Source organism: Quercus suber, unplaced genomic scaffold (genome assembly GCF_002906115.3).
Source record: "Quercus suber isolate HL8 unplaced genomic scaffold, Cork oak 2.0 scaffold_808, whole genome shotgun sequence".
Taxonomy (NCBI): domain Eukaryota; kingdom Viridiplantae; phylum Streptophyta; class Magnoliopsida; order Fagales; family Fagaceae; genus Quercus; species Quercus suber.
This window is the reverse complement of record NW_027070242.1, coordinates 5-19,031: the sequence shown is the minus strand read 5'-3', so window position 1 is coordinate 19,031 and position 19,027 is coordinate 5. Positions and strand designations below refer to the sequence as shown.

Below are 19,027 nucleotides of genomic sequence, written 5' to 3'. Positions count from 1 at the left end.
TCTACAATTTTTATGAGACTTCAGAAAAAAAAAAAAAAAAACGATTTTAAATGCCTTAACGAATGATCTAATCGTCCAAAATTGAATGCCTTATCCTTTTTCCCTCCCCCTTTTATAGCACAGCTTCGGGCTCCCGGGGTACTAACGATTTCTCCTTTTTGCCCCTTGAAGTCTGTCCCATGCCTGGTTGCTTCAGGATCATGTCGTTTCCTTTTCTTCATAGTTTCTTTCTTTTTGTTGCGACCAGATGAAAGTCTCCCAACTAGCTTCCCATTTCCAGATTTTCCCGTTGGCTGACCTGAGGCTTTTTGGCTTTTGCTCCAGCTTTTCCCAGTTGTACTTTTCCTTGTCTCTTTCTTCAAATGGTTGGAACCAAAGCTCCTGCGTTTTGCTTTGTACTTCCACTGTGTGCCTGGGTCATAAGGTCCGCGTGCCTTTTGTCTCTTTTCTCTCTTCAAATCTGCTTTAGTTTCACTTCGTGCGTCCAAGGATCCTCTACCTCTGGTGCTGCTTCTAGGCGTCCCGACCCAATTCTTCTTTCTGGGCTTCCTTTGGCTTGCTGTTTTTTTATCTGTTTCTTGGGCCTTTTTTTTTTTGGTGGACCTCTAGATCAGATCCTCTGGGCTTCTTCCCCTTTCTTTCTTTTCTTTTTCCTTTTCTTTATTGTGAAAACCCACCCTTTATTATTTCTCTCTTTTTGTGTGAAATGGGCCCAAAGTCTTTTTTCATCTCTTTTGGGCCTATTTGTGGCTATTTAATTATTTTGAACCTCAACAAAAGTATAATTTCTTAAAAAAAAATAAAAAAAATAAAAGGTAATAAGTTTTGCATAATTATTAGATGTTTAATATTAGGATCTTGTCAAGGGAAACATACTTTGCACCAGGAACTTCAGAATTGCTGCAGATCCTAGTCTTTATACTGTGCGTTTGACAAGCACCAAAAAATCACTCTCCATTTTTCTACAGTATTTTCAGCAAATAAGCCACCAACAAAGCACATTCAGGGATTCTGCGGAATTTTGCTCCTCCACGCACTAACAAACTTCTAAACATGCAATCTGGTTCGTTTTAAGTTCAGAATTGACCCCAGCCTTTTGAATTTGCATCCTCACCTTTTTACAAACAATTCTTGGCATGTTGATGCTCCAACATGTTAACATTGAAAAGATTGAATTTTGCACAATGGATTGTTTGTAAAACCGTACAAAGATTACCTTTATATAGGCGCATAGAAATACCAAAGTACATAATTACAGTAGTATGAAGCACAAAGTATAAACTACATAGACAGTATAATGGACTCTTGGATCTAATTGGGCTTATATTCTAACAAACATTTTCCATCATCTTTTGAAAATCTTTCAAATAATTGTATGTTGCTGCTATAATTATTTTTTTTGTCCTCGAGAGAGAGAGAGAGAGAGAGAGAGAGAGAGAGAGAGAGAGAGATTGTGTGTGTGTGTGTGTGTGTGTGCGCACGCGCGCGCGCATGCGCGCACTTGCCTGTGATATGAAAAATAAGAGTTGAGATATTGGATAAGTTATAATATAGTGAGTTAAAATAGATAAAGTAAATTTTTTAGGTGCTAAAAGTTACTGAATATTTTAGGACGACCAATGTGAATGCTTTAAGTTGAAGAACAAGAAGAATGAGATTTTAAGATAGAAGTGAGGGTAACTTAGATTAGATTAAAGTAAAATTTCTATCTTGTATAAAAAATAAATAAATAAAATAATAAAATAAAATAAAAAGGAAGATAAAAGTAAGGGTAATTTAGGGAGACTATGTAAAATCATTAAAGGAATATTTAAAGATATCTCATTTCCTTACTTTCTTCCATAATTGCAGCTCCTGCGTTTTGGTATTGCGACTCCCTGGTCTCAATTGTACAACACGCTTATTTCCTCCATATTAGAGCATTCATGTCAGCTCAAGCAAAAATTCATGTCTATTTTAGTGTAAGACATTACTTTTTCTAGTTTACATACTTAATTTTCAAAATACTCTACATTATATTATTATATTTTACACTATTTTTCATTAAAATATATATTTTTTAAATTGTTAATCTTTCTTTACACACAACAACCACATTTATCATTTTATTTCATCTTCAAGATACATAAAGAAAGAATAAATAAATAAATACAAAATGAATAGTGTCACGATTATTGTAACAAACTTGTAAATTTAAACAATTATATACACAAAGTGATGTGAGTCATTTTTAGGCAAAATTACGTAAATTCTTGACCTTTTTCCATTACAAACAGATTGACGTGAATGCACTTAGCGAATTTATTAACTTGCCAGGCTTACAAATCACGTTCTCACAATGCCGACATGACTTTTGGTCGAATAAGTTTAAATGCTAATTAACCAAGCGGTCACAGGTCTAGCTCGCATCAGCAAAGGGAAATTTGATTTTGAGACGAAGATGCAAATGATCAATGAAATGGCCACAAAATTCAGTGCGAATATTGAAATTGGAAAGTCATTACCAAATTCCCGTGGGTCCAACTGCTCTTGTTGCATTCATGTCGTGTGTAATGTGTCCGACCATAGCTATCTGAGCATCTTAATTAGACAACAAAATGAAGGCTAGCTGTGCCTGTAAATTTGGGCCACGCAAAGTAAGCCAGGCAACTGTCAGCCGCCCAAAATTTTCCACAGTGAATGGAATTTTCCAAACCTAATTCAAACAATTCACAGATAACGACTTAACGTGTAGAACAAATTTTCTAAACTTAAATTCAAACACTTTGCAAATTGCTAACGTGTGGTCCCCTCTGCTTTTTCTAGTTATCATTTGGCAAGGTTAGCTTGATCTCAGTTAAACATTGATAATGGCAAACCAGAAGCACCTGTTCTCTTTCCTATCATTTCTCTTACTCACCCTCTCCCTTTCCCTCTGCCTCTGGGGTCATGAGCCTCTAGTGTTGGCAAAGGAGGTCATACCAATAGGCGTGGTTCTTGATTTGAAGTCCCCCGTGGGAAGGGTGGCAGAGAGCTACATGTCCATGGCTCGCTCTGACTTTTATGCAGTGAATCATAACTATCGCACTAGACTCACTCTCTTCGCAAAGGATTCTGGGGATGATGTCATTACTGCAGCGTCTACAGGTACCTTATGAAATGCCACCGGAGACGTGTTTTTGTTTTAGAAAATTAAAATAAAATAATTTCTTGACGACACAATATATAATTCAAGCTGTTTTAGGAAAGCAAACTATTTCACAAATTTTTTTATCACAACTCTAACTTGGCAAACTGCAAAAAAATTTCTTGATGACACAATATATAGTTCAAGTTGTTTTAAGAAAGCAAACTATTTCACAGCGTCTACAGGGTACTGCTTTGTTTGTTTCAACAATGATGTTTTCTAAAAAATGAGTAATTTTCCAAAAAGCATTTTCTATAAAACTATCTCATTTTTCAATGTTTGGTAGCAACTTTAAATGAGTTGAAAAATAACATCCTAACTTCTTTTATTTAGTTTACTGTGAGATAGAGTTGTTTTCCAAAAAAATTTAATGAAAAATGATCTCTAAAAATAAACTATACTTTTTACGTTGATCAAAGATAGTTTTATTTTGACTCATCTTTTTTTACTAGGCTTTTCATCGAAACAAACAGAGCGTATATATAATATATATGGACTTATAATTTTTTCTCTACCACTCACACTACCACATTACAGTTATAGCAAGAAATTGTGAATTAATTTGTAATAATAAAATTTTTCTATATAATTCATCCAAAAAGTTAGGAAAGTTTTATATTACAAATTTCCCAACTCAAAGATGTGTTTTGTGAATCAAGGCATAGTAATATGTTTTTTAAGAATATTTTAATAGTAAAAATATAAAGAAAATATATTTAAAAAATTTTTAATCGGCATATCTTGCCGCACTTCTTTTTCAAAAATTACCGAATCTTGCACCTGCACATACACCCGCACCCAAATTTGAAAACGCACATGTGTTACATAGTTCTAATGAAACCAAATGCCATCATCAAAAGAAGTCAAGCGCATTTAACGCAATGGACCCAAGCTTTGGCCTTGTTTCTCAGATATTTACATATCTGTTATTTTACGTCTATTTTTTCACATAATTTTTCATGAGTAAAAATGTGAACATTTTTAAAATATGAATATTCCTGCATCAATTACTGATATTTGTGTAAAATATTGCTTGTGAACCAGCGCATGTGAATAAATATTTTTCCATTAAAAAGGGCCACGTAAAGCAGTCAACGGTCACTGCCCCAAACTTCAACAGTCAGCCGAATTTTCAAACAAGTAACAGTCAACATTGACAATGGCAAATAAACCCTCTAGCTACCAATTTGCAAAGGTTTGACAATGGCAAACCAGAAGCCCCTCCTCTCTAAATTCCTATCCATTCTCTTGCTCAGCCTCAGCCTCAGCCTCTGGGGTCATCCGCCTTTGGTGATGACAAAGGAGGTCATACCAATAGGAGTTGTTCTTGACTTGAAGTCCCCAGTTGGAAGTGTGGCAGAGAGCTACCTGTCCATGGGGCTCTCAGACTTCTATGCTGTGAATGATAACTATAGCACAAGACTGTCTCTCCTCATAAAGGATTCTGGGAATGATATCATTGCTGCAGCATCTGCAAGTACGTTTCTAAATGCTCAAGCTTGTTTTAGGTCTAAGCAACTTAATTAAGACTTGTATAAAGCTCCCACTAGAAGAGGAAAAAAGTACAAAAATTAAGATTTTAGTTTTTCCCCATAAAAAAATAATAAAAAAGGACTGAATTATACTTTTGACCTTTAAAGGTGGTTGTTTTTATTTTGGTTCCTTAAGTTTGAGAATTCTCATTGTGGTCTACCAAGTTTGATTATATTTTTCAAAATAATCATTCATGTTAGAATTATGATTATATTCACTATTTTCCGTGATAACTTGAACTTTTGGAACGATTGATAATTTATTATGGTATTAGAATGAGTTTCTGAGTTCTATCATTGTCTTTACTCTCTAATTTTAAATGTAAAAAATCTCACGTGCTGGACTACACTTTTTAAGGGGGAGTCTGAGCTCACATGTGAGGAGAAGTGTGATAATTATTATCAAAATATCAAATTCCCTTTTCATGACCAGCTCTGTAATTTATCCGACCATTAAGTGCCAGTAAAACAACATAATTTCTTAATCGTATTAGTCATGGACATGGACAAAATTACCATTTAGAATGTAGAATCAAATTTGATGGACCAAAATGAAAATAATTCCAAATTTTGAGATTAAAAGTATAATTACTTTAAAAAAAAAAAAAAAGGGTTATAAGTTTTGCATAATTATTAGATGTTTAATATTAGGATCTTGTCAAGGGAAACATACTTTGCACCAGGAACTTCAGAATTGCTGCAGATCCTAGTCTTCCAAATTTTGAGATTAAAAGTTGTGGGAGTGCCTTTTTTTCTTTAGCACTATGGCCCAAGGATCCTGGGCCGTATAAGATGTTCTTGGTGGACTGGGATCGATTCTCCGCAGCTAAAGGGCTGTTTTAAGAATTGATTGGTGCACAGAACAAACTTCCTACAATACAAACAGCTGACAAAAAAAGAGTATTCGTATTGAATGACATTTTAACAGTAAAGGAAATGCATAATAAGTGAAATATAATGTAAAGAACACGTTAGGGATCCTCTAATTAATGAGGTGTGTTTCATTTGTTTCTTTTAATTGTGATTACAATGCTCACTAAGACATGATGCAAGGTTCAACTAAGTTCAAAAATTACAGACTTTGATAGCCATTCAAGCTTCAAAGACTTGCAAGGTTTGAATTCGTTGAATCCGAGCATGTACTGTAGCAGCTGCCTCTGGGATACCAGGAACAAATTCCTCTGTTTTCCCTTCAGTTTTACAGAGTCTCTTCTACAATTTTTATGAGACTTCAGAAAAAAAAAAAAAAAAAACGATTTTAAATGCCTTAACGAATGATCTAATCGTCCAAAATTGAATGCCTTATCCTTTTTCCCTCCCCCCTTTTATAGCACAGCTTCGGGCTCCCGGGGTACTAACGATTTCTCCTTTTTGCCCCTTGAAGTCTGTCCCATGCCTGGTTGCTTCAGGATCATGTCGTTTCCTTTTCTTCATAGTTTCTTTCTTTTTGTTGCGACCAGATGAAAGTCTCCCAACTAGCTTCCCATTTCCAGATTTTCCCGTTGGCTGACCTGAGGCTTTTTGGCTTTTGCTCCAGCTTTTCCCAGTTGTACTTTTCCTTGTCTCTTTCTTCAAATGGTTGGAACCAAAGCTCCTGCGTTTTGCTTTGTACTTCCACTGTGTGCCTGGGTCATAAGGTCCGCGTGCCTTTTGTCTCTTTTCTCTCTTCAAATCTGCTTTAGTTTCACTTCGTGCGTCCAAGGATCCTCTACCTCTGGTGCTGCTTCTAGGCGTCCCGACCCAATTCTTCTTTCTGGGCTTCCTTTGGCTTGCTGTTTTTTTATCTGTTTCTTGGGCCTTTTTTTTTTTGGTGGACCTCTAGATCAGATCCTCTGGGCTTCTTCCCCTTTCTTTCTTTTCTTTTTCCTTTTCTTTATTGTGAAAACCCACCCTTTATTATTTCTCTCTTTTTGTGTGAAATGGGCCCAAAGTCTTTTTTCATCTCTTTTGGGCCTATTTGTGGCTATTTAATTATTTTGAACCTCAACAAAAGTATAATTTCTTAAAAAAAAATAAAAAAAAATAAAAGGTAATAAGTTTTGCATAATTATTAGATGTTTAATATTAGGATCTTGTCAAGGGAAACATACTTTGCACCAGGAACTTCAGAATTGCTGCAGATCCTAGTCTTTATACTGTGCGTTTGACAAGCACCAAAAAATCACTCTCCATTTTTCTACAGTATTTTCAGCAAATAAGCCACCAACAAAGCACATTCAGGGATTCTGCGGAATTTTGCTCCTCCACGCACTAACAAACTTCTAAACATGCAATCTGGTTCGTTTTAAGTTCAGAATTGACCCCAGCCTTTTGAATTTGCATCCTCACCTTTTTACAAACAATTCTTGGCATGTTGATGCTCCAACATGTTAACATTGAAAAGATTGAATTTTGCACAATGGATTGTTTGTAAAACCGTACAAAGATTACCTTTATATAGGCGCATAGAGATACCAAAGTACATAATTACAGTAGTATGAAGCACAAAGTATAAACTACATAGACAGTATAATGGACTCTTGGATCTAATTGGGCTTATATTCTAACAAACATTTTCCATCATCTTTTGAAAATCTTTCAAATAATTGTATGTTGCTGCTATAATTATTTTTTTTGTCCTCGTTATTGAAAAATGCCAGTAAATTTTCCATTTTCTAAATCATTCATTTCATTGTTGAAATGTATTTCAGCATTGGATTTAATAAAGAATGAAGAAGTTCAGGCTAGTATAGGCCTTAAAGGTCAGCACAAGCAAGGTTTGTGATAGAACTTCGCCGCATATCTCAGGTTCCCATAATTTCCTTTACAGCCACAAGTCCCTTTCTTTCCCCATCCCAAAACCCATTTTTCATACAAACAACTTAAGATGAGTCTGCACAGGTTAAAGCCATAGTAGACATTGTTAAGGCCTTTGGTTGGGGGGAAATTGTCCCTATCTATGAAGACACAGAGTATGGCAATGGTTTAATTCCCTATTTAATGGACGCCTTACAAGAGATTGACACACGGGTACCTTACAGAAGTGTCATTCCTGCATCTTCTAATAATACTGAAATCAGTGAAGAGCTTAACAAGTTAAAGGCAAATCGTACAAGAGTATTTCTCGTGCACATGACTGCTTCACTTGGCTCCAAGCTCTTTGTACTTCCAAAGAATGTAGAAATGATGAGCGAAGGACATGCATGGATCATCACACAAGGATTTTCATCTTTGCTAGATCCTATGGGCTCAAAGGTCATGGACTCAATGCAAGGTGTATTGGGAATAAGCCCGTACTTACTCCCTTCAAAAAAACTTAAAAGATTTTTAAAGAAAATGGAAGAGAAATTTAACCTCAATCAAAACAAGGAGCAAGACTACTACTAGCTTAAAACTCTTTGGATTATGGGCATATGATACAGTTTGGGCATTGGTTATGGCAGTGGAAAAGGCTGGCATAGTGCATTCTAGCTTCTCGAAGCAAAATGCTAGCAACAGTAATGTTGATCTTGGCAGCTTTAGGCATTTTGGAAATAGGTACAAAGCTTCACAATATAATTCTTACTACTAAATTTCAAGGCCTAAGCGGGAATTTTCACTTGGTTAAGGGGCAGTTGGAGCCTTCCGCCTTTGAACTATTCAATGTAATAGGAGGAACCGAGAGGATTATTGGATATTGGACGGGAAACAGAGGATTTTCACTAGATTTGACTGACACTAGTGAAGAGGCATACTCAACGTCAAAGGACAAACTTAAACAACCGATTTGGCCAGGATACACAACAGACCAACCAAAAAAGTTAAGGATTGGGGTTCCAATAAGAAATGGTTTTGAAGAATTCCTGAAGGTGGAATGGCATTCTTCTACTGATGATAAGCCTAGCATACCAGGGTTCGTCATTGATGTGTTCCATGCATTACAAGATGCATTACCCTTTCCCCTTTCTCATGAGTTTATTCCCTACGTGAATAAACATAGGCAGAGTAATGGCACATATGATGAACTTCTTGACCAAAAAGATCTTTCTTCACGTCACTTTAAGAGAGAAGAATCAAGGGTACTTGATATGGGAAGTCCTGACGTTTTTCAACTTTCACCAAGTATTGATGATATGCAGAACCACTCAAGGAATTCCACTGAAGGAACAAATGATGTAATAATACACGATGACAATAGAAGTCTTTCTTCAAGTTCAAGGCATAGTGATGCATCTATGCAGGATGTACCCAGTTCATCATAGACATGGTTTTCTATCCAAATGTTTAAGATGAACTCATTCCCCTAAGTTTGTTTCATAAATTATTCCTCGACAATTGTATACTATATCATGTTTTATATAATAAAAGTTTATTCCTATAAGCTCAAAGGTCATGGACTCAATGCAAGGTGTAGTAGGAATAAGGCCATACTTACCCCCATCTAATCGTCTTGAAGATTTTGAAAGAAAATGGAAGAGAAATTTAACCTCAATCAAAACAAAAACCAAGAGTACTACTAGCTTTAACCTATTTGCATTATGGGCATATGATACAGATTGGGCATTGGCAATGGTGGTGGAGAAGGCTGGCATAGTGCATTCTAGCTTCTTGAAGAAAAATGATAGTGACAGTAATGTTGATCTTGAAGCCTTAGGCATTTTTTAAATGGGTACAAGGCTTCACAATACAATTCTAACTACTAAATTTCAAGGACTAAGTGGGAATTTTCATTTGGTTAACGGACAGCTAAAGCCTCCAGCCTTTGAACTGTTCAATATAATAGGAAAAACTGAGATTATTATTGGATATTGGACTCGACAGATAGGGTTTTCAAAAGATTTGAAAGATAATGGTGAAGAGGCATACTCAACTCCAAAGGAGAGACTTAAACCACTGATCTGGCCAGGATACACAACAGATCAGCCTACAAAGTTAAGGATTGGGGTTCCAGTGAAAAAAAGTTTTGAAGAATTCTTGAAAGTAGAATGGGGATAAGCCTATCATATCAGGGTTCTCTATTGATGTGTTCCTTGCTGTACAACAGGCATTACCCTGTCCCCTTCCTCATGAATTTATACCCCACATTAATAAAGATAGGCAGAGTAATGGGACATACGATGAACTTCTTTACCAAATTAAAACTCAGGTGGTTTTTTTTTTTTTTTTTCTTTTTTTTTTTCTTTTTTTTTTTTTTGAGTCGAGGTAAATAAAAATCCTTTGTACTACCTTAAGTGTTCTACTTTATACTCCACCAACGGTAATATGTTATATGTATCCAATTTTTTTCTATTTTAAATGTCAGTTATTTTATAAAGAAAACAAAATGACATGTTCTAGATTTTGATTTTTGGAGTATAATGTAAAACCCTCAAAATAAGGCATAAAATTTTTATTCACTTTAGATGGTGTGTGTTAGTTACTTCATTGAACTTTTTTCAAAGTCCATCAATCGGTAATTATCTCCCTCTCTCTCTCTCTCTCTCTCTCTCTCTCTCTCTCTCTCTCTCAATGCAGAAGTATGATGCAGTTATTGGAGACATAACAATCCTAGCTACTCGCTCCTTGTATGTTGATTTCACTTTGCCATATACAGAATCAGGAGTGTCAATGGTAGTTTTGGTGAAAGAGGATGAAAGCAAAAACTTGTGGATTTTCTTAAAGCCACTGAGCTTGAATTTATGGTTAACAACTGGAGCAGCATTCATTTTTACAGGTTTTGTAGTATGGGTTCTTGAACCTCGTGTAAACACTGAGTTAAGAGGCCCTCCAAAGCAACCACTTGGCTTGATTTTCTAGTTCTCCTTCTCAACACTTGCCTTTGCTCATAGTAAGTTTTCTTCAACCCTATAGAAAGAATTTAGGGAAAAGTATATAAAATCCTCCATTTGGCTTCTTCACAAAACAGGAACGCCCCTGAAATTTCGAATGTAATTCTTAACCCCACATGTCTATATTATTAATGCATTTTCACATAAAATAATACTAAATGATGGTTTTGAGTTACACCCAAAACCTCATGAGTTTTTTATGGTACACTCAAAAACTTCAAGGGATTAAGTGTTACACAATTAACAATTTACACATATAAATAATACCACATAGACTTAAGTGTTACACTCATGACCTAAAGGGCTTTCTGTGTTTGACGAGAAAACCATGATGAATTTTGTGCATTTTTGTCCAAGATTTTATTCTCTCCCTTTGTAGTTAGTTTCAATTCAAAACATAGATATTCATTATGCATGTGTATATTAATAATAATTGAATGGTACCTACAGGTGAGAAAGTCGTAAATAATTGGTCAAGATTTGTGCTAATCATATGGATTTTCGTGGTACTCATCCTGACTCAAAGTTATACCGCAAGCTTAACCTCAATGTTGACAGTACAGAAATTGCAGCCTACATTTGTTGATGTTAAAGAGATTAAAAAGAATGGTTATTTTGTTGGATATCACAAGAATTCCTTTGTTAAAGGGATTCTAATAAAACAATTAGGTTTCCATGAGTCCAAGTTGAAGCCATACGAAACCCATGAGGAGTACCACGAAGCACTGTCAAATGGAACCCATTACAGTGGGGTTGCAGCTATTTTTGATGAGATTCCCTATTTGAAGTTGTTCCTTGCAAAGTATTGCTCTAAGTATACCATGGTTGGACCCATCTACAAAACTAATGGACTTGGCTTTGTGAGTCTTTCTCCACTCCTTCCCCCACCCCCACCCCCCCCCCCCCCAAAAAAGGGCTAAAGTACCCTTCTAACCCTTGAAATTTGGGATGGTGTTATTTTGATTTCATTGTCAAAATGTTTTTTATTTTGTTTTTAAAATAGTGACCAACATTGCCCTTGCTGACAAAACAATGTTGGCTCCTTTGGTTTTTCTTTATTAATTGCCAAATTAGTCACAAACATGAATTGAATGATCATTTTGAAAACTGAATCAAATTTGGTGGACCAAAACGAAAATTCTCAAAATTAAAACAATCCAAAAGGACCAAAACTTTTCAGATCAAAACTGTAATTTAATCTAAAGAAAACCCACCTGAATTTTCTTTTATTTTAAGAATGCAATAACACCAACTACTTCTTCAGTAATGCCCTTTATTATTTATCCTTGGTCATTCTCATCATGCTTCATAACTAATTCTTATGTTTAATAAATTTGTAATTCATATAGTAATTCTTATGAAATCGACTATTTTATTTATTTTTATTTACAAAATGCTATATTTTTTTTAAATGTTTCTCCAGGCCTTCCGACAACAAACTCCTTTAGTCCCTTACATTTCGAAGGAAATTTTTAATGTCACTCAAGATAAAGATAAAATTGAAGCTATTGAGAAGAAGTACTTTTCAAGTCAAATTGGCTGTGAAGGTCAGAGCACCACAGTCTCTCCATATAGTCATAGTCTTGGCGTGGATAGCTTCAGGGGCCTCTTTCTCATCACAGGAATCACTTCTATGGTTTCACTCTTGGCTTATGTGTTTAACTTAGTTTACTCACACTAGCTAGTTTCAAATGACAACAATAGTACTAGCAACTCCTTTTGGTCCAACGTAGTTGAAATGGAAAAATATTTTGACCAAAAAGATCTCTCTTCAGATGACTTCAAAAAAGAAGAATCAAGAGTGCATGCCGTAGTCAATCCTAACGTTTTTGACCCTTCACCTAGACCTAGTATTGATGAGATGCAGAGCAACTCAAGGAATTCCATTAAAGGAACAGATGATGTGGTTATACTGTTGGGATTAGTGCCCTTAAATCCTATTGTATGATGTTATGTATGATATTATGAATGACATTATGTATGACATGATGTATGACTTGATATTGTAATTAATAAAGTTGTTTTATTATTACCTAAAATAATGATAACATGAATATTCGGACATTATCATTTAGTCCATGAGATGCATAATATGTGATTTATGTGATTTAGTCACAGAAGATATAAATCACAAGTTCTTTGTAAACTCAGAATTTTAGTTCATAGTCGGTGATGAAATTGGGCATTTCATCTACGAAGACTATAACATATCAACTAAGATGATTTGTCTTGATCATGGAAGTGGAGACTTCTAGTTAATGTGTTAATATGTTTTAAGAGCTAAGACATATTGAACTGGACCGCTGTGAGATTTATTATTCTCCTAACCATTGTTAATTGAATAATAAATCTCACGACTTATATTTGCATGAACTCTTAATCTTGGGAGAATAATAGACCTAATCATGAAGTGTAGGTTGCTTTGATATATCAGAAGTGAGATCTAAAGTAACGATCAAAACCTTAGTATGTTGGGCAGCTACATTTCGTGTTGATGGAACATATATTCTCAAGATGGAATTCATAGTCTCTTAATAGAGATTTAAAATATTCCCTTGAGATAAGTTTAATGGGTTTAGTTATTCAGAGAGTTAGGCCTAACCACTTTGGGAAGAAATTACTAAAGTATATATTTATGAAATTGGATTTCATAAATATATAATGAATAACTTAAAAGGATTAAACCGGGTACTCAAGGATTAAGACGTAGTAATCTTCAAAGTGACAGTCTATATTTATGACTTTGAATTACTATGAATATTTTATAAGAGTTGCATGTATAATAAAGTTTTGGGATATAATTTATTAATAAGGCCTAGAGTGCAATTATATTTATATAGTGGTATTAAATATAATTAATAGTAACTTTGGATTTGTCAAGAGTTGACAGAAAAACCCAAGGCCCATTGGAGCTAGTGTCTTATTGGTCCTTTTGGTCCCACTCCGAGCCACACATTAAAGCCCAATTGGAAAGGCCCAATAGGCCGGCCCAATTAGATAATCAGTTATATATAAAGGGAGAGACATACAGAATTTTTATTAGAGAAAAAGTGAGACACCATTGTGAAGTGGTGTGTATGTGCGAGTGAAACCACTCAGTTATTCTCCCTTTGGAAATTGATTGAGAGACCACACTTCTTGTGCGTAAAGTGGAATTGGAGTGAAGATTAAAAGTGTTCCCAAGTACTTATAATCTTTTGTTTGAATTTCTCCACACCAAGGTACGCTATTTTGTTCTTAAATTCTAGATTTATATAGTGCAAGTTATCAATCATGAATGAAATAGATTTTTGTTTGTTGCTTCCGCTATGTGTTTTGTATGAGATACAAAACCAAATTTAACCAACATATACACCATGACAACAGAAGTCTTTCTTCAAGCTCAAGGCATGAAGATGCATCTGTGTCGGATGTACACAATTCATCATAGACATGGTTTTCTACCCAAATATTTAAGATAATCTCATTCCCCTAAGTCTGTCTAATCATTTATTACCCAAAAATAGAAGTTTATTCTTATCACTCATGATTGCATCGAATGGTTATTTCTCTCAACAGGAAGTGACTGCATTCTTCTTTCACGAGGTGACTATCATTTATTACATAATGATAGGTAAATTACATATTTCCCATATAATTTAGGGTGGTTTAAAATTAAACTGTAAATATTTAAAAAAAAAAAAAAAACTATATCAAAATTATAAGACCTTCGGCACACTATATGCAAATTTTAAAACTATATCAAAATGTCATTTAGTTATTGACTTATTGTTATCAAAATATTCACAATAAAATTAATTTTCATGAACTCTAGTCTAAATCATATCATATAAATTTAAAATAAAAATAAAATGTTTTACGTGATGTGATTGTACTAAGTGGACACCCCCTCTTTTTTTATGGATAATGCTAAAGCAACTGTATGAACGTGATTTGTGCTCGTGCATGTGCATGGGGTACATACTAGTATATTATAAAAGTTGAATCTTCAAATCAGTGGATGCATGCAATGATAACACGCGTTCATTCTCAAACATACTACAATGACACATGGCAAAAAGAAGAAGGAAGCACGCAATAATAATAATCAATTTTTTTTTCCTTTGTGAAAAAGTACTATTATTTTATTATTATTATTATTCAATCTAATTTTTCATTAATCTCAAGATGGCAAGCATTGGTTTCTATTATAAAAATATGTAAAAAAAAAAAAAAAAAACATATTTTATTCCACCCATATAGATAATGGGATACGAGAAGTATAGTTAAAGTGGTTATATAAAATAGGTGAAATGATTTTTTTTTTTTTTTCCTTTTTATTTGGAGAAACAATAAAATGTCTTATTGGTGGTTTAAAATGGAATTTTCATGCATAATCAAATGCAAATGCTCTTAAAATAGAAAATTATTAGATACTTTCGAAGTATGGTGATGTGGTGTTCTATTCTTTCAAATTCATGGTAGACTCCTACCATAAATTCAATTAACGAGACCCATTATGAATATGAGAAAAAGAAACATTGTGTCACCATGATTCAAGAGTACCTCTCTTAAAACTATACGTATATATAAATACCATTTTTTTTTCCTTTGGGGTGTGGAGCCTCTGGTTACATCACAATAGAGTGGTGTTTAGAGATGAAAATCCAAAGAGAAATCTAATGCCTGAAGTTATGTCTAAAGCTGCAGAATTTACATTCCTTGGCTTTGAAGGAAAGCAGGGGGCTACAAAGCCCATCATCCAAGTGAAATGGAATCGGCCCTTAACAAGCTAGTACAAGCTGAACTCTGATGGATCCTCTTTAGGAAATCTTGGGCATGCTAGGGAGGCAAAATTATTAGAAATGCAGATGGAGACTAGGTGAGCAGATATGCTAGAGCGATAGGGAACACAACTAGTGTGGTGGCCGAATTGTGGGCGTTAAGAGATAGTATAAATTTGTATTTGTCTTTGAATCTTTGTGCTATGGAGATAGAGCTAAATGCTAAACTGGATGTAGACTTGCTAAAGAAAAGGATGGTGGAAATCCAAATGGGAATGATGTTATTGTAGTTGATTGTAGGGAAGGTTTAAAGAAAATTTCATTGGCTAAAATCTAGCATTGCTATAAGAAGGCAAACAAGTGTACTGACGCACTTGCTAAAAGGGGAGTTCTTCTTTCACAAGATTTTGTAGTCTTTCCCAAACCCCCTGCTAATGTTGCTTTGTTAATTAGTCTAGACTCGACTAGAACTTTGTATAACTGTTCCACTTCTTGTATGCTCGTGTTTTACTTTCGTTTAATGAATATCCCTTTTTCCCCAAAAAAAAAAAAAAAAACTTATATATAAAACCGAAGATGTTTCACTAATAGTTGACTTTTTTATATTGTGCCATATAAGTTTTGAAACTTCCACAATTTTAAATCTCATTTATTAATTTGCTAAATTGCAAACTATGCCCCTAAACTTTGGAGTATTTAAATTTTACATCCTAAAATTTTATAATTTAGATTTTACCATGAAGTTTTATTCTATTTGCATTAGTAGCCCATTTCGTCCATATTTTTCTTTAAGTGTCACACAAGTTTGTTACATGTATTTAGTTTATACAATAAAATAATGCCACATCATTCTTGTAATCTAAAAAATAAATAAATAAAATAAACAATTAAAAATAACATAGCATAATAAAAATAATATTTATTATTTTGTTTAATGAATTAAACACGCTCGACAAGTTTACTTAACAGAAAATATGAATAAAGGGAATATTATTATTGATGCAAACGTAAAACAACTTCAGAAAATAAAATTCAAATTCAAAACTTTAGCCATATTTATTTATTTGTATTTAATTGTTTTATTTAAACCTAAGGCCATACGTGACACGCTAAACCCTTCGCCAAAAGGGCCAAAACCAAAACCCAGAAAATAGAACTTCGTCCTCTCTCTCTCTCTCTCCTACCCATGACCAAGCCACACTATTAGCGGCTCTGCAGCTCCGCTCCAGTCATCGAACTTCATTCGCAGCTCACACAGGTGAGGTGCTCTGATCATGTTTTTCCCATCTTTTCCTCGCTTTTGCTTTTTTATTTTTTATTTTTTTTCAATGCGAAATTGTGGATTTAGAAGGTTTTGAGGTTGTTGGTGTTCATGGGTGTAGAGTGTGGCATTGGGAAAATTGAAAAGTCTGGAGCTTTGAGTGTTTCATTAGTTATGGGGTTTTGGCATCTGTTACTTTTATCCATATTTTGAACTTTAACATGTGCAATTAGGCCTTTTTTTGTGCGTTCATTTTTGTGGAGAACTTTGATCAAAATTACTGATTTTTATAGAGTACAACAAGATGACGTAAATTCAGAAAACATTTCAATACTTAGTTTAAGTTTTCAGCTTCCTTCTTAGTATAAATTCAGTTTGCAATTGTGGATTACTTTGTAGGTTTTGTTAGATAATTGTTTTTAGAGAGAGATTTAACAAAGCAATGAATAGCTTTGCTGTTATTTTTTCCCTGAACTTAAAAAAATAATGAAATATTAATTAATGGGGTGTGTCTCTCTTTTGTTTTTCATTAGTATGATACTATAATCTCCCTCATTGTTGTGCCATTAGCTAAGCAGATTATTTATATTCACTTTTTTTTTTCCCCTTTACCTTTTTTAAGCTTACAATTTTCTATCTTAAATGGGGTACAGGTCTTCTTCTCTGGAATCAAAATAACAGCGTTGTGTAGTAAATAAAAGTTTTGAGAACCGGTTCCAATAGATGCAAGAACCTAAAATAAGGTTTGCTCTAAAATTTCTTATGCAATTTTCAACTTTAATATGGCCTCCTATTTGAAAATCTGAGACCTGAAACTTTCAACCTATAAATTAGTTTTCCAAGTGCCACCACATTCATTTGCCATTCACCAATTATCATACTCTTAGTATGCTTATTGCAGTATGAGGACTTAATTTCTTCTGTATCATTACCACTGTATTCTTGAACATAATGATGATGGGTTGACCTTTTTCACTAATCATGTAAAACGAATTGCTCAAAGTGCCAACATGTAAGAACTTTTGGAGTCACAATTGGTTAGGTAGATATCATAGGCTTAGGAAAAATTCATATTGTTTGGAAGATAGGTAGTTGGTCTCAGTGACATGTGGTTAGAATTGTATTAATTAAATGACTAAATTTACCATATCTCAATAGCTTAAGCTTTTGGGACAATTTGTAATCTAACACATCCATGGGGCACCCCATCTACTTATTATAATAATAATAATTATTAATTTATTATCATTATTACCTATCAAAAAATTAATTTATTATCATTATTATTAATTTTACAAGAGATCCACATTGTTCCCTTTGTTAGGAGAGCACATCAATCTTGCATACATTACCAGAAGAATAAAGTAGCTAGAACAAGCCTTTGAAAGAGGAGATTAAGAATGGGAGTTTTTCTGTCTTCTAAAATTATTAGTACTTATCAAAATAAATGTAAAAGCATGTTTATAGTAATGGATTTAACTAAATATGAATTGCATTCATGTAGCCTAAACTTTTGAGATATGATTACCATAATAAATTGGTTCATAATATAGGAAGAAATATTCAAACTACAATTTTCAACTTCTAAACAGTTGAAATCTTTTAACATAAACATGTTAACATTTGACTAAAAGTTTTACGTGCATAGCAAGGGATAGTAACTAGTAAGTTATAATTTCTTAGATATTGGCAGAATCATCAAAACCATAGTGTAAAGCACCAGTGGTCTAGTGGTAGAATAGTACCCTGCCACGGTACAGACCCGGGTTCGATTCCCGGCTGGTGCAATCTTTTTTGGTCCCTCTCTGCTCCACAATTCCATCTCTGTTTTTACACTCTTCTTCCACTCTCAGCTTCCACGTATTGCGTGGCGCAACAGTGTTGAGTTATGTTCAACAACTGCTCTCCACAAAGTCCTTTGCCGCTGATTGGAAGGTAGAACCTTTCTTTTTCTTTTTCTTTTTCTTTTTTTCTTTTTTTCTTTTCTTGGTTTCTTTCTTTCTTTTTGCCTTTCTGTTTACCATAAATTCGTTCCATTTTCTTATTAAAAAAATGTAATTTTGTACGGGTTTTGGTTTGATTCATTGAAATTAGATTCTTTTAGTTTTGGTTTAAATTAATTCTGTTTGTATTTTGGCATAGTGTTGATTTGGACTATCCATATTTCTGAGTGTTTTTTTTGTAGTAATGTTTATTCGACTCTGATTAATGTGTCTAATTGGCGTTTTGGGAATTAGCAACTTTTTCCCTTTTGTTCTTGTGATGTTAATTTTTGCTCCTTTTGGTGCTTGCAATAATTGGAATTTTGAGCTTTTTTCTGTAATAATGTACGCTAAGCTTATTTTTTGAGAATTTGGCTTAATGTTTTGTGCCTTTTGTTGTGAAAATGTTAATTCTGATGGACTTTGGCATTGGATTTTTTGAATGGTGATGCTAATTTTGCTTGACTTTGGTATTGGGTTAGTTGGGGTCTTGGGGGGTTATGAAAATTTATATCTTGGATGAATTATATAAGAAGA

The 19,027-nt window shown here is 34.1% G+C and overlaps 1 long non-coding RNA gene, 1 other non-coding gene and 1 pseudogene across 2 annotated transcripts; all 3 read left to right on the top strand.

The window, feature by feature from the left end:
- The first annotated feature begins 2,759 nt into the window (after positions 1 to 2,759).
- Positions 2,760 to 12,461, top strand: LOC111985463 (glutamate receptor 2.8-like; annotated as a pseudogene).
- Positions 12,462 to 16,360: 3,899 nt separating this feature from the next.
- On the top strand, positions 16,361 to 18,443 carry LOC136064955 (uncharacterized). The gene is made up of 3 exons (XR_010626617.1): positions 16,361 to 16,505; positions 17,162 to 17,251; positions 18,362 to 18,443. It is a non-coding gene; the product is annotated as an uncharacterized LOC136064955 (long non-coding RNA).
- On the top strand, positions 18,225 to 18,295 carry TRNAG-GCC (transfer RNA glycine (anticodon GCC)). Its single transcript has one exon. It is a non-coding gene; the product is annotated as a tRNA-Gly (tRNA).
- Positions 18,444 to 19,027: the final 584 nt, after the last annotated feature.